Here is a 6511-nt window from a genome sequence, read left to right as displayed (position 1 = left end):
CGGATCATCACATTCATCAAGTTGAAGAACAAGTGATGTCTTAGAACAAGAACAAGCGGAATTGAATAGAAGAACAATAGTGATTGCATTAATACTCGAGGTACAGCAGAGCTCCACACCTTAATCTATGGTGTGTAGAAACTCCACCGTTGAAAATACATAAGAACAAGGTCTAGGCATGGCCGAATGGCCAGCCTCCCATAGAGGGTTCAATCATAAAAACATGATCAAAAGCTCCTAAATACAATAGTAAAAGGTCCTACTTATAGAAAACTAGTAGCCTAGGGTTTACAGATAGTTCCGGCGTTTAACGCTGGAAATTCTGAGGGTGACTTTGAACGCCGGTTTGGGCCATCAAATCTTGGGCAAAGTATGGACTATTATATATTACTGGAAATCCTAGGATGTCTACTTTCCAACGCCGTTGAGAGCGCGCCAATTGGGCTTCTGTAGCTCCAGAAAATCCACTTCGAGTGCAGGGAGGTCAGAATCCAACAGCATCTGCAGTCCTTTTCAGTCTCTGAATCAGATTTTTGCTCAGGTCCCTCAATTTCAGCTAGAAAATACCTGAAATCACAGAAAAACACACAAACTCATAGTAAAGTCCAGAAAAGTGAATTTTAACTAAAAACTAATAAAAATATACTAAAAACTAACTAGATCATACTAAAAACATACTAAAAACAATGCCAAAAAGCGTACAAATTATCCGCTCATCAGTTATGCCATGCCTCAACAAGGGATCTTAGAGATTGAGTTGTTTGATGTATGTGGTATTGACTTCATGGGGCCTTTCCCACCATCATACTCAAACACTTACATTCTGGTGGCAGTAGACTATGTATCTAAATAGGTGGAGGCAATTGCAACACCCACTAACGATACTAAGATAGTACTAAAGTTTCTCCAGAAACATATCTTTAGCAGATTTGGTGTCCTTAGAGCTCTAATCAATGATGGAGGCACTCATTTCTGCAATAAACAGCTTTATGCTGCCATGATCCGATATGAAATTAGCCCCAATGTGGCAACTCCATATCATCAACAAACCAATGGGCAGGCTGAAGTCTCTAATAGAGAACTAAAAAGAATCCTGAAACGGACTGTAATTGCTCGTAGAAAGGATTGGGCAAAGATCTTGGATGATGCTCTATGGGTATACAGAACAGCAATCAAGACCCCTATAGGAACCTCTCCATACCAGCTTGTGTATGGGAAGGCATGTCACCTGCCCGTGGAACCGGAGCATAAAGCCTACTAGGCAACCAGATTCTTAAACCTTGACGCCAAATTAGCTGGAGAGAAAAGATTGCTCCAGCTGAATGAGCTAGAGGAATTCAGACTCAATGCTTTTGAAAATGCCAAAATTTACAAGGAGAAAGCAAAGAGATGGCATGTTAAGAACCTGTCATCCAAAGTCTTTGAGCCAGGACAAAAGGTTCTACTGTTTAACTCTAGGTTTAGGCTATTCCCAGGGAAACTAAAATCCTGGTGGAGAAGACCATATGTTATTAAAGGCGTGTCACCATATGGATATGTAGAGCTTCAGGATATTGATTCTGACAAAAAGTTCATTGTTAATGGACAGAGAGTCAAACATTATCTTGAAAGCAATTTTGAGCAAGAATGCTCAAAACTGAGACTAGATTAAAGCTCAGTAAGGTCCAGCTAAAGACAATAAAGAAGCGCTTGCTGGGAGGCAACCTAGCCATTACTGTAGTTTATTTGTTATTTAAATAATAATTATAGAAGTTTAATAAGTTATCATCAGAACTAATTCTCATCTACAGGAGTTCACAGAGTTACAGAAGAATTCAGAGCAGAGAGCAGAGAAAAGAAGCTCACTGGCATGAAAACCGCCAGTGAGAGGCACTTTTGGGCGTTAAACGCGAGAATGGGCACCATTCTAGGCGTTTAACGCTAGCAAGGATATCTTTCTGGGCGTTAAACGCCAGAATGGGTGCCATTCTGGGTGTTTAACGCCAGAACTGCAACATCCTGGGCTTTTAGAAAAATGCCCAGTGATAAAGACTTTCTGGCGTTTAACGCCAGCCAGGGTACCTGGTTGGGCGTTAAAAGCCCAAAACAAGCAGCAATTGGGCGTTAAATGCCCAAAACAAGCAGCGTTTGGGCATTTAATGCCAGGAACATGGAGGGGGAGGTGATTTTGTTTTCCAACCCAATTTTTTTATTTTTTATGTTTTCATCCATAATTTCTTGCATAAACATATTTCAAATCCTCATCTTTCAATTTCAAATTTCAAAAAAAAAAATAACTCTGAATCCTAAAAAAAAATCTTTTCTTCTTTTCAAATATTTTTCAAAATACATATATCTTTTTAATTTCTTTTCAAATCTTTTTCAAAAGTCATATATCTTTCTAATATCTTTTCAAATCTTTTTTTCAATTCATTATACTATCTTTTCAAATTTAGATTTATCTTTTTCAAAACTCTCTCCTATCTTCTCAATTTTAAAATTATATCTTTTGCATACCATAATTAGCTTTTTTACAAATCATATCTTCTATCATATCTTTTTCAAAAATTTTCAAACCCACCCCTTCCTTTTAAATTAACATTCGGCCACCCCCTCTCCTCCACAATTCGAATTTGGCTCTCCTCCTTCTCTTCTCCTTTCTTTTCTTTTGCTTGAGGACAAGAAAACCTCTAAGTTTGGTTTGTTTTGCGTGATCACTGAGCTAAGACTCACTAAGATCATGGCTCCAAAGGGAAAACAAACCACTTCAAGAGGCGAGAAAGAGAATAATCCAAAATCACTTTGGAATCAAGAGAGGTTCTTAACCAAGGAACATTCAGACCATTATCACAAAATAATGGGTCTATGGTCAGTGATCCCGGAAGTTAAATTTGATTTGAAAGAAGACGAATATCTAGAGATCCAAGAGCAGTTTTGAAACAGTGGCTGGGAAATTCTAGCTAATCCTGAGACAAAGGTGGGGAGAAATATGGTTCAGGAATTCTACTCAAATTTGTGATAAACAGATAGGCAGAGAATGACTGGAACCACTTTTTATACCTTTCGAACCATGGTCAGAGGGAAGATGATTTACTTCCACCTTGACAAAATAAGAGAGGTCTTCAAGCTGCCTCAACTACAAGATGATCCTAAATCCTTTAATAGGAGAATGGTGTGTGATGATAAGCACTTAAACCAAATTCTAGAGGACATATGCATCCCTAGAACCAAGTGGACAACCAGCACAAAAGGTGTTCCAAACCAAGTCAAGAGAGGGGATCTCAAACCAGTTGCTAGGGGCTGGCTGAATTTCATTGGGCGTTCCATACTGCCTACCAGTAACCGCTCCGAAGTCACTATCAAAAGAGCAATGATGATCCATTGTATTATGCAAGGAAACGAAGTGGAAATTCATCAACTGATTTCTTGTGAGCTTTACACAATTGCAAATAAGAACTCCAAGGACGCCAAATTGGCTTACCCAAACTTGATTTCTCTGCTATGTAAAGAGGATGGGGTGAAGATGGTGGTAGATGAGTTCATCCCAGTCGAACATCCAATCACCAAGAAGTCAATGGAGGGACAACAAGTACAAGAAAACTCCATCAAAAGGAGGGCACAGGAGTTCCTCCCAGTAATCCCTCAGATTGACTACTGGACCCGCCTAGAAGCATCTGTCACCAAGCTGCAAGAAACTATGGATCAACTTAAGGAAGAACAGTAGAATCAAAATAGTATGATCTGCAAACTGCTTAAGGAACAGGAGAAGCAAAGGGGTGAACTACAGGAGCTGAAGCACCAGAAGCTATCTCTTGAAGGTCCAGACAACCCACAAATTGAAGGAGCATCCATCTCCCAAAATAAAGGTTGTTGAGTCCTAATCTTAATTCTGTGATAACTTTTGCTATTAGAAATCTATCTTAAGAGTCATATGAGTAGTAGTAATTAGTATTTTTATTTTTTATTTTTATCATCTCCAAGTAAGCTATAATTTATTTTTCTCATCATCATTAAACATGAATAAAATAGCAAATATTTTTAGAATAAGGAGGCAATTTTTTTTCGAGTTCTTAATAAGAAAAATTCAAATTATTTATATGTGGTGGCAACACTTTTTATCTTCTGAATGAATGCTTAAATAGTGCATATTTTTGATCTTGTTGTTTATGAATGTTAAAACTGTTGGCTCTTGAAAGAATGATGAAAAAGAGAAATGTTATTGATAATATGAAAAATCATAAAATTGATTCTTGAAGGAAGAAAAAGCAGTGAAAAAAATGGCAAAAAAAAGAGAAGAAAAGAAAAAGAAAAAGCCAATAGCCCTTAAAACCAAAAGGCAAGGGTAAAAAGGATCCAAGGCTTTGAGCATCAATGGATAGGAGGGCCTAAAGGAATAAAATCCTGGCCTAAGCGGTTAAACCCAGCTGTCCCTAACCATGTGCTTGTGGCATGCAGGTCTAAGTGAAAAGCTTAAGACTGAGTGATTAAAGTCGTGATTCAAAAGAGTGTGCTTAAGAACTCTGGACACCTATAATTCGGGACTTTAGCAAAGCTGAGTCACAATCTGAAAAGGTTCACCCAGTTATGTGTCTGTGGCATTTATGTATCCGGTGGTAATACTGGAAGACAAAGTGCTTAGGGCCACGACCAAGATTCATAAAGTAGTTTTGTTCAAGAATCAATATACTAAACTAGGAGAATCAATAATACTATCTAAATTCTGAGTTCCTATGGATGCCAATCATTCTGAACTTTAAGGGATGAAGTGAGATGCCAAAAATGTTCAGAAGCAAAAAGCTACTAGTCCCGCTCATCTAATTAGAATTGAGCTTCATGTAAAACTCTGAGATTGCCTCTTGATCTCCGTGCTATCCTATTTTATTTATCTAGTTGCTTGGGGACAAGCAACAGTTTAAGTTTGGTGTTATGATGAGTGGATATTTTATACGCTTTTTGGGGGTGTTTTCACATAGTTTTTAGTAGGATCTAGCTACTTTTTAGTACAATTTTTATTAGTTTTTATGAAAAAATCACATTTCTGGACTTTACTATGAGTTTGTGTGTTTTTCTGTGATTTCAGGTATTTTCTGGCTGAAATTGAGGGACCTGAGCAAAAATCTGATTTAAAGGTTGAAAAAGTACTGTAGATGCTGTTGAATTCTGACCTCCCTGCACTCGAAATGGAATTTTTGGAGCTACAGGAGTCCAAATGGCGCGCTCTCAATTGCGTTGGAAAGTAGACATCCATAGGCCAGTTTTACTGACCTTTTCTTTACTGTTTTAGGGTAGTTTCATGCATTTTTCCTAGTAAACAAGGTAAGTTTTGGGTGAAAATACACTTACACCTTCATTCAAGCAACTATTGTGAATTTTACATGATTTCATGAGATTTTTGCTAGAATTACATGATATTTTAGTGATGCATGATCTCATGATTTTAGCTAGAGCTTTGATGCCCTTTAATTGCTTGATTTCAGGACAAATGAAGCATGGAAGAATCACGTTATCATTCACGTTAACTTAGTTAACGTGACTACTAACGGGGGATGACAATTGACTTGCAACGTTAATGAGAAAAGTGATCACCAATAACGCCTGCGAAGCCATTTCATAGCCTACGTTAAGAGCCACGTTAACTAAGTTAACGTGGTACTTAACGTAGAAGGAAAGGAGGACTCCACGTTAATGAGAAACGTGAACTCCGATAACGTTTCTCCTCAACGTTAGTGGTAAAAGTGAACACCACTAATGTTGGGAAACTAGGCGATGCCCCACGTTAAGAGTCACGTTAACTAAGTTAATGTGAACTCTAACGTGGACAAGGATCAACAATGCCAACGTTAGTGACACTCACTTTTGCCACTAACATTGAATCATTTTCATTACCTATGTTAACTCTCATGTTAAGTTTGTTAACGTGAAAGTTAACGTGGAGTGGGGTTCAAGCAACCAACGTTAGTGACACTCACTTTTGTCACTGATGAGCGGATAATTTATACGCTTTTTGGCATTGTTTTTAGTATGTTTTTAGTATATTCTAGTTAGTTTTTAGTATACTTTTATTAGTTTTTAGTTAAAATTCACTTTTCTGGACTTTACTATGAGCTTGTGTGTTTTTCTGTGATTTCAGGTATTTTCTGGCTGAAATTGAGGGTCCTGAGCAAAAATCTGATTCAGGGGCTGAAAAGGACTGCAGATGCTGTTGGATTCTGACCTCCCTGCACTCGAAGTGGATTTTCTGGAGCTACAGAAGCCCAATTGGCGCGCTATCAACGGCGTTGAAAAGTAGACATCCTGGGCTTTCCAGCAATGTATAATAGTCCATACTTTGCCCGAGATTTGATGGCCCAAATCGGCGTTGCAAATCAGCTTCAGAATTCCCAGCGTTTAACGCTGGAACTGGCATAAAAATTGGAGTTAAACGCCCAAACTGGCATAAAAGCTGGCATTTAACTCCAGAAAAAGTCTCCACACATGAAAGCTTCAATGGTCAGCCCAAGCACACACTAAGTGGACCCAGAAGTGGATTTTT

This window comes from Arachis duranensis, chromosome 10, assembly GCF_000817695.3.
Source record: "Arachis duranensis cultivar V14167 chromosome 10, aradu.V14167.gnm2.J7QH, whole genome shotgun sequence".
NCBI classification, from domain to species: Eukaryota; Viridiplantae; Streptophyta; class Magnoliopsida; order Fabales; family Fabaceae; genus Arachis; species Arachis duranensis.
The sequence above is the reverse complement of the archived record's forward strand: the minus strand, read 5'-3'. Positions refer to the sequence as shown.